General features: G+C 45.4%; 1 non-coding gene across 1 annotated transcript; it reads right to left on the bottom strand.

Annotated features, from left to right (window-relative positions):
- Positions 1–616: 616 nt before the first annotated feature.
- trnal-uaa (transfer RNA leucine (anticodon UAA)) lies at positions 617–698 on the bottom strand. Its single transcript has one exon. It is a non-coding gene; the product is annotated as a tRNA-Leu (tRNA).
- Positions 699–9,953: the final 9,255 nt, after the last annotated feature.

Below are 9,953 nucleotides of genomic sequence, written 5' to 3'. Positions count from 1 at the left end.
GGCCAGTTTCTGTGTCTCAAATAGTCAGCTCATTTGTCTGAAAGTTTGGTGGTTCGAGCCCGCCCTTCGCACTGAGCCTCAATTATTTCAGTTCAAGCATTGAGACCAACCATGTCCCGAGACTGCAACCACGAGAACTCACCCGAGTCTGCAGCTGGATGTGGCCCCAATCTCTCCAAGGCCCCGCTGCCAACAGAAAGCGGCTACTGCAGCTTCAATCAGCGGCTTCCTGCTCAGCCCTGGGACCCAGTACATGGAAAATCCTTCCCCAGGAACGGCTCTTCCCGTGTGAAAGAGACAACCATTCCACTTTTAATTGGAAACGGCTTCAGAGGATTGTTCCTGGTCTTGGAACGTTTCATAAACAAAACTCCTGTCTCGCAAATAAGAAGTGGGAAAAGTTGTTGGCAGGAAGAATAGAGAAAGCCTGGACTGTGAGGACTCTGTCTCGATATCCGAAAGCAGAGTGGTTGAGGAGAGTCCGACAGCAAGGACTCACACTGTTTTCAGACTCAGTCGGAATGAGTTGACCTGAGCAGCGGCAAACACAACAACGAAAACGCAGACGGCCTGCAGAGGATCTGCTATGCTCAGCTGCTTGCAGCGGAGCAACCGCTGGTAGCGGTGGGATTCGAACCCACGACTCCATAGAGACTGGAGCTTAAATCCAGCGACTTAGACCACTCGGCCACGCTACCACAAAGGCCCAGAGGGCCAAAATCTCATTACTAGCGTTTCAGCATCGCTTCACTTCAGTCACGAACAGATCGCGCATTCAGGAACGAGCGTGGAACAATTTCGAAAATATTTGAAAGGGTTTCCAAGGTTTGCACTGTTTGGACAATAGCACGAAGCTGAATTGGCTTCGATAGTTTTCCCTGGAGCTTCAGGGCTGAGGAATGGCCTTACAGAATTTTATAAAGACATGAGGCAGACGGACAGAGAAAAGAGTCAGGGAGTAATTTTTCTCAAGGCGCATGAGTTCAAAGTGAGATAACATTGGTTTAATGTGAGAACAGTAACATTTAAAGGGGATGTGAGGGACACTTGTTTTGAACACAGACATTTCCGTGTGTACAGAATGAATTGTCATATTTAGTGTCAGAGACTGGTGCGCTCACAACATTTCAAAGGCATCTGAAAGGGTTCGGAGAGATAAGGGACAAATTTTGGCAAATATGGTTAGATTAATTTCGGTTATTTGTTTAGCAGTGGCAAGTTAGATAACAGGGTCTGTTTCCGTGCTTGGCAACTCTGAGACGCTCCAGAAGCTGACACCAGTTTGAATAGACCATTTGCTAAACAAAACGCGTGCTGATTGTTACTCAGCGCGTTTGGCTATTTTTCCTGGAGGGTGGAGTTTGGCCTGAAGAAAAATCCACACAAATTGTGTTACCCCCTCAGCACTCCAGCGAATCCAAAAACTGACAGCTCTTAGCGTGGAACAGAAGCAAAACAGAAAAGGCGGAACCATTGCCAGACACACTGGCATGCTGACTTTACGGAGTGCGATTCGTCTATGTCATGTACTGCAGCGAGACAATTCCAAACCGTGCTTCCAAACAGACTGGAGCTTGAATGCATTGTCAAGTCCCAAAAAGTGCTCAAGTAACATACAACAAAACAGAACAACAATGAACCATGAGAAGTGAAGATGACCAATTCCATTCTTGATGAAATTGGGTCAACAATGCGCTGGTACCTCCATCTGATGGAGAGGACCAATCCCCAGCCTCCCTGACCAGGACAGGAATGAAGGAAACCAGAGAGCTAGAACAACGTTTCACACCGTGATTGCCCACCGTTTCACCACAGCAACAAAAACCGGCGAGCAGATTCAGTGTAGGAACTGGTTTCACATCAGCAATGAAATATCAATCCCCACTCACTTTCAGGGAAAACGGTGCCCACCGTAAATTGTCTGGAATATGAATCCCCAGCACAGTCTGTTTGGGCCCCGGGTTATACTGCTGTACAGACTTTCATATGGACAAAGTCCTTTTCAAAGGGAGTGTTAGTGGCTGTCCATACGACAATGGCAGCTGTTGCCCTCACTCTCACTGCCGTTCTTGGCCGTGTACGGGTTGGTATCCTCACCTTGGTCCTGGGGGTTCAGGGTACAATAATCTGCTGCAGAAAACCGGAGCGTTTAGGATCAGAAAGATGTGGAGTCCGTGTGCCTCCTGGAGTTGGTGTTGGAATGTTTGGCGGAGCTGGGAAGATGGTTTGCAGCATTTTCCTCACATTTCTGGGTGACATCCTCAGGGCTGCAGAGTCTGTTGTGAAGCGCTGCTGTCCTGGGGCAGTTGGAATTGATTTGGTTTCATTCCTGCTGCTTCCGGTTTTTGGGGTAAAGACTGGGTCCAGATGAATCTGTTTATTGATGGAATCCGTGGATGATTGCCCTGCTTCGAGAAATTCTCTGTCTGCCTTCTGTTTGCCCTGTCCTATTACTATTGTGCTGTTCTCACCAAACCTTGCCGTCTGGACGGATTGCTACTCGGGACAGCTGGTCCGTGACAATTCGGGACTGTCACACAATTTCTTTGCCAAGAATGGATATCCCCACGATTTCATTCCCAGATATCTGGCACACGAAATTCGCAACGAGGATATGCCACCAGGCAATTTGAAGAACAGGCACCCCTTTATAAAAATAAATTGCTGGGAACTGACAGTCAGACTCCTCTGAACACACTGGGTTACAACAGACACATAAACCGACAGCCTCACTCAGACAAAACTCCCCAGAACACAACACCCAATACCCATCATGTACAAACCTGGTTGTGTAGATTCCACGCAGCGACTGCATGAAACACTATATCGGAGAAACAGGCCGACAACGAGCGAGCTGCATTCACAAAGTTCAACTAACCCATAAACTCCACGGACGGCTGTTCCTTGGAGCTGTCCACAGGGCACTGAGTGTCTCGGATTCCGGGGCTTGGAACTTGGATCACATGACCGTCTGTGACACTGGTTACTTCCGGATGTGACGTCACTCCTGATGGAACACATGGAACTCATTGAGAAATACATCCAACATTGCAGCGCAGAGAAATATTTCTGTTGTGTTTCTGGTGCTGATCCTGACATGTCCTCTAGTGCTGAGCTTATTCTGTGTTACCTGATGGTTCGGTGCGTGTTTCCGTGATCGGATTGTGGGCAGTCATCTGCGGTTTAGCTGCAATAACGTGCGTTGGAAACCCAGGTCCGCCAGTCTCTATTTTGTTTTTCACATATTATGCACCATTGCAACACAGTAAAGTATCAATTAATATTGGGAGATGGCATACAGAGGCGTGTGAAATGCAGAGGTTTTAGTGACACTTGTACAATGGTTAGAGATTACCTTCATTCCGGAGATAAGGATGCAGAATGTGTTTTGGAAGAGATTAGGAAGAGTGAGGAAAGAACTCACCGGCAGATGCAGTTTACAAGCCCACTCGCAGTAACCACAATGTGAAATAAAATGTACAAGAAATAAACACTGTGTGTGAGTGATAAAAGATAGCAATAAACATGGGTGGGTTTAATTCCCCGCTCCCACTCCCGGTTCCATTGTAAAGGAAGTTTGGAGAACAATAATCAATAAATCACATATGTCCCTTATAACAACGCGAGTCATATCTTGGCCATCGATTACTTTACAGGTGACTTAGTCTCTGTCTTTTCTTGGAAACCATCTCTTTCATTGTTACCATCAGGAAGGGCCATGTATTTTTGCCAGAAAACAAATGTTTCATATTTGTTTCATATCTAAGAACACTCAAATCAACAGCTCCCTTGGTCAACTCTACCGCCCACTTTAGCAAAGAAATCTGGCAAATTGACAGTTTGGTTTTCCTTTCAATAAATAATTGTGACTCCGTGTGTCTGCAGTCATCTCTTCCTAACTTTGTGCTTTCCTTCGTTTACAGTGGGGTTTAGCATCTTCCAACTGACAGCAAAGATATTAGAGCAGTTGGAAGCATTTTCGCCTATCAAGTCGGCGGGTTTTCAATGAGATCACGGGCTGATTTGTTTAATCCTCAACTCCCCTTCTCAGCCTTATCTCCCTGGCCCTTTTATGCGAATTGACTAAATGTCTGTCTATCTCAGCCGTCAAAATACCTAGCCTTGAGGGCCCTCTGTTGGAAAGAATTCCACTGATTTGCTACCCTCTCATAGAGAGAATATCCTCCCCATCAGAGTCTTCAATGTTTGACCCCTTCCGCTGTGATGAGGCCCTCTAGTCCCACATTATCCTGGGTGTAAATCAGAGCAGAATGAACCCCTGAAGGTCGATCTACAGTCTCTACTGCCAGCTGTGAGTATTTGAAAACATTTCATATTTTGACATCTGATTAAACAATTAGACCTGCTTTTTCACATTAGATTTGCCAATGGAGAGTCTTCTTCAAGAGCACTTCAATGGCTGTAATTAAGCTGGCGGTGTAAGTGCTTTTCAAACACAAGGACACTCGGTGCACTGCTGTGTTTATGAAGCTCTCTGCACATGAAAATGGATCCTTCCCATCCACTTTACCTCTCATCAATGTGTGTGTCATTCAACTTGATCTCCCAGCATCCTCCTCCGTTCTGAATCAAGAGAGGGTGACAGGGAATACTGGGGTCATGCTGCGGACAGGACAGGCCAAATACTGGTGTTTCAGGTTACAGCTCTCCATTCTAGAAGAAATATTAAGGCACTTGCATGCAAGGGTGTTCGTGGCTGAGTGATTAAGGCGATAGATTAGTAATCCATTGACGTTTCCCCAGACACGGTCATATCCTGTGGACTGCCACTTGAACGACTTCCTGCAGGGTACGTTCTTGCTCAAGCTTCAGCAAGACAGGCCAGTTATTTGATTAGACATGGGCTGCTCGAGTTCTTAATCAGAAATATACCACACTCCAACCGTTATTTCTGTTTCTCTTTTCACAGATACTGCTAGACCCATCGAGCTCCTGCAGTATTCTCTGAATGTACTGCTCAGAAGTGCTGCTTTTCATTAGATTCCTTTAATCCCAGTCCCTCTGTTCACTGCCTCTGGTCAGTGGCAACACTTGCTCCTGCTCGTCAAAGTGCCCATGCCCACGGTTCCCACTCCCATCATTATAAACAGCCGCAGGAAATTGCCGGTTAACCATCTTTACTCCAAAGAGAAACTCACCAGCCTCCGCAATCACTCCACAAAACGGGACTTCTCATCCCTGGACACGGTGTAAGACAGAGGATGGTGAAGAGATTTTGGGAAAATATTGTCAGTTGGCAGGTGCACAAATGTTAAAGGCGCATCCCTTATAACACAGTTTCCAGCTTTGTGAATCTTCGGGAACTCTTTGGGAAATGGAATCAGAGGAGAATGAAGAAGGGCTGAGCAGAAACAGTCAAGACACCTTCCCCTTCTTTAAGAGGACGCCACATGAACTGATCGGAGACATTGAAAGAATTCTCGTTCCTGTACATGAGGAACACAAACCTTATCTGGGCTCTAGATCAATGAAATAACTCGGGACCACACAAGACACTGGGAGGCTCGAAGGGAGATGGTCCCGGTTGGAGGAGAGCTGGTTCCCAGTGACATGGGTGTGTCTGTAGTGGGTGGGATCAGACTGTTCACATGTCGCCATAATGAATGTCTCAGTCTATATTCTGGCAAAGTAAAACTGATAGAGGACAGTTAGCGTTCTGGGAAGGACAGACTGAAGTGGGAAGTCAGTCACAGCCTGCTTTAGATGATCGTGCAAGTTGTGAGGTTAGAAGTTTCAGCGCATTCGACTGTTAAATGAAAGGTTCCTGGTTCAAGAGCCCCCAGGGCGACAGCGATGGTTGTTCTTGCTGCATCTGTTTTGGATCCTGCACAGTTTCGTGTGTCGAGTGGGGTCAGGAAAATGTTCTCCAAATGGAACCCTTTCGTGTGAGGAACCACAAAGAAGTTTCTGCATTGCTTTAATTGTCCATGTAAAGAACTGTGGATTCTTGGAATCTGAAGCAAAAACAGAAGCTGCTATCGAATCTAACGGGTTTGGCAGGGCCTGTGGGAGATTCCCGAGTTCTGATGAAGCTTTGAAATGTTGTCTCTGATTTTCTCTGCAGAGATGCTGTAAGATCTGCTGAGTTTCTCTTGCATTTCCTGTTCTTGGTTTTAAATGAATGTCTGTTCCATCTGTCAGGATGATACAACCAGACCCACCATGCACCAACATTTAACGCTTTTCCAAACTGTGAAGTGATTAGATTCAAACAAACGTGATAATGATTCACTCTTCCTCAGCTCCACAATGAGAGACACCTGGAAAATGAAGAGGACAGTGTGGTTCTGTAATCGTCGATGCGTGGTTAAGGAAATGGACTTGAAATTCATTTGCCTTTACCCTCACAGCCTGGAATCCTACCGGTTACGATTCAGTAATGTCAACAAATAAAAAGGGAGATTACACCCTGTCTTCATCTTTCACATACAAAACACAGGAGAAGGGAAAAAAGACATTTCAGACAGGTTGGGAATGGTGGCCGTCCACAACCCTCTGCCTTTTTGGGTACAACACGCAGAAATCCCCAGAGAAAGTTGAGACACTATGAATTGAACAATTCCATCCCAACTTTGTTGGAGCTACGAGCCAACCCTTGGAAAACGAGTTGAAAACAGTCAGGGGCCAGTCTTTGACTGGTGCAGACTTGATGGGCCGAAGGGCATTTTCTGTGCTGCAGACCTCTTTGACCAGCTGCGGTGAGCTGGTCGGAGAAACTGGCGGATGTGAAGCCTATGGAACGGGACTAATCCTGAGACCTCTGTTTGTTTCCATCTGTGGGTAAATATGAGGTTGAGTTCCTCGGCGGTGTTACAACATAATGTGACCATGTCCAACTTCAGTCCCATTGTTGGGTCATTTAAGATCACAGGGAGAATCCCATTTAGATTCGCCCTGGTAACATCAGAAACGCAGGTTTATGGGAATTGGGACTAGAATAGATGGAAGTCCAATGACCCGTCCTGCAGATGAGCCGAAAGGTCTTTTTAACACTGTAAAAATCGGAAGAAAGGGAGAAACGAATCTGCAGCTAAAATGATCACGGATGGAAAGACAAAAGCGGTTTCATGATGAAAACACACAGTACCTTTTCTTTTTGCTTTCCCTGTTAGCCTCCTGGTGAGGATTCAGATTTCTCACTGTTGCAGCAAGTGGAGTTTTTCACGTACCACTAATCTTGGGGTCAGCCTTCCCGAAGCAGGGAATGAAGTATAGAGCTGACAATTGATCAAGTGTTGTCCCATACTTAATGCAGAGTAACTTTAAACAAAGCACTGCGAATGCTAGAAACCTGAATCAGAAACGGAAATTGACAGAGAAACTCGGAAGACTTGGCAGCATCTGTGGAGAGAAACAGGTTTAATGTTTCAGATCGACAGAACCAGGCTAGTTATGTATGTTATTGTTTTAATGCTCAAGTAATTGTCGGTTTTACTTAGCAAATCAGCATATTCATCAGAATATTATATTAGCCGAGAAATGTCAACTTTCTGAATGTTAACTGACTTTTCCGGGTGTAATGCTGATTCCGTTGCCTTGAGCTGGTGAAACGCTGGCCTTCAATTGTTCTGTTTTATTCCCCTTTCTGTCAGTGAGCACCCATTTTAAATGGAGAGTTTCTATTTTCAGGTTCCCACTCAATATGTGTCTCTACTTGTCTATCTGCGTATCCACCTCATTCTCTTCCACATGCTCCCACTCTCTGTCTATCAATGTGCCTCATTTACCATTTCTGCTCTTTGAAAAGTCTGACCTTCGGAGATAGTTTGAGAGTAGACCAACTAATGGGCTTTCTCCGCCCCTGGCTGGAGTGTGTAGAACTGTACTCACATTCTCCGGGTAGAGTATATGTCACTCAGGCCTGTGGTAAGGTGACATTTCTTCACTCAAAATATGGTGAGCTTTTACAATTCTTAATAGAATTCATCATCCACCAAACAGAAACAATTTCACCCCAATTATACGATTGAAGTGAAGCCTTTGCTTCAATTGAACGAATGAATGGTGACAGCAGAAAATGAGGGGTATCATCTTGCAGTGTGTGTGCCATTACCACAACATTGCTGGGATATCTGCAGTGTCTACTGCCTCACCTCATTATTCCCAACAAAGTGGGAATGAAGGAGGCAGAATAAAAGTGGAATTAGAAAGATAGAGCATTGACTGTTGGGACCACAGGAGGCGGTAGGACGTGGTAACATGAAATACCAATGGGCTGAGCTCAAACACCAGAAGGATGCTGAGCTGTCTCTTTCGGTATGGTGGGTCAACAAAATGGCATTTACGGGATGGTTAAGCAACGAGCCTTCAATATACAGGACATGCAACGCCAGGATTTGACACCGTCCTGGTCTGGATATTACCAGGCGCTTTAACAAATTAATCCACGGAGACAGCGCAGACACTACTCTTCAAATCCAGATCTGCAGTTCATTAACTATTCAATCAGAGTAACTCGGACATTTGTTTCGGGTTGAAAGTTGCTCGGTGAGAATTTAAATCAGTCTCCCCTTATACAGAAAAGAACAGTTCACAGCTGGACATTCCCCAGTGAAAATGCACAGAAAGAGGCAATCTCTTCTTGCGTTGGGTTCAAACTGATCCCTCCATCTTCATTAAACTGACAGGATAAAGAGGATGTGTTCATCCTCCTGGAGCCCATGAACTGCGTTAATATGTACCGAGGGAATATCACCCCAAGAGAACAGGGTCATTGTGGTGAATGGATCAGGAGTGTTGTGTGAGTCAGTACAAACAGTGGGCAGTATAGGTTGGTCTTTTAGTTCTAACATTGAGCCTTGCTCCACCAGCTCCTCTCTCACGTACTGATTCAAGCCTTCCAGTCGTCTTTACCTTTCATTTTATTTCAATCACCCTGTTCCAGGGACCTATAGCCATGATGCTGTTCTGGAGGGGGTTACAGAATCTAGACCCAAAAGCACTGTAGGAGCAGCGAGATATTTCCAACTCAGAAAGGTGAGGTCCTAGATGGGTGATATGTGGTTACAGTTCTCTCGTGTATCTGTTGCTCTTGTCCTTCTAGATAGATGCAAACAATCACCGGGTTGGTCTGGGTCTGTGTTCTGTGAGGAAACAGGAGTTAGTTTTCAATAAGATAACTCACAAGAAGAGGAATAAATCTTCATTTCCTGACTGGGAATTGTATCCAGGTCTGGGCATTACAAACTCAGACTCCGAACCAGGAACCCTACTGAAGCTGACAGTAACACTTGTGACCTGATCTGTCCAGACTCTGCGTGTGATCTTCACGTCATCATCATCTTCAGCAGCAATGTTTCTCTCTCTAAGTTTCCAAACAATTCATATTGCTGCCCTGGTTTCAATGTGAAGAAAGCGGAGCTGTGCTAACCTGATTTACTGCAGGAAGGTACAGAACAGTTTGATACGAACAGCGGCTCGTTTTGAGGCGTTGATCTGCAGTGATGGGGCGGCCCCAATAAAGCCTTCGTTCAAATCGTCTGATTCCAAATTCCAAGCTGGAAATGACCAGAGGTTTCTCGCTGAATTTGTTCAGGATCTTGACTGGAAGTGACACTAAATCCAAGTATGAAAGTACATTTCAGTGGAGTGCATCATAAGATAGCGTCGTGTCTGTGAATAAAATGCTGGAGACGTCCAGCAGAAGAACAGGCGACACAGGTGCAGGCACCTGAGGACAAATGTATTTGCTTTGCCATTGAAAGGCCCTGTTACACAAAGTGGATTATCTTTGCTGGTTGATCACCTTATGAATGTTGTTTCCCAGATCTCCATGTTTACATCAAATACGGAAAGGTGTCCAGCGTGTGTGTGTGCATCCGGCTAGTGAAGCAATAGATAATACATCTGACTTTGAATCAGACGATTGTAGGTTTACATCCTACATGTCTCGAGTGTAACGTGTTAGTTCAGCCAATTGTATGTTGTCAGTT

The sequence above is a fragment of the Chiloscyllium punctatum genome, chromosome 23 (assembly GCF_047496795.1).
Source record: "Chiloscyllium punctatum isolate Juve2018m chromosome 23, sChiPun1.3, whole genome shotgun sequence".
Lineage (NCBI taxonomy): Eukaryota > Metazoa > Chordata > Chondrichthyes > Orectolobiformes > Hemiscylliidae > Chiloscyllium > Chiloscyllium punctatum.
Note: the sequence above shows the minus strand (reverse complement) of the source record. Positions and strands in the feature narration are given on the sequence as shown.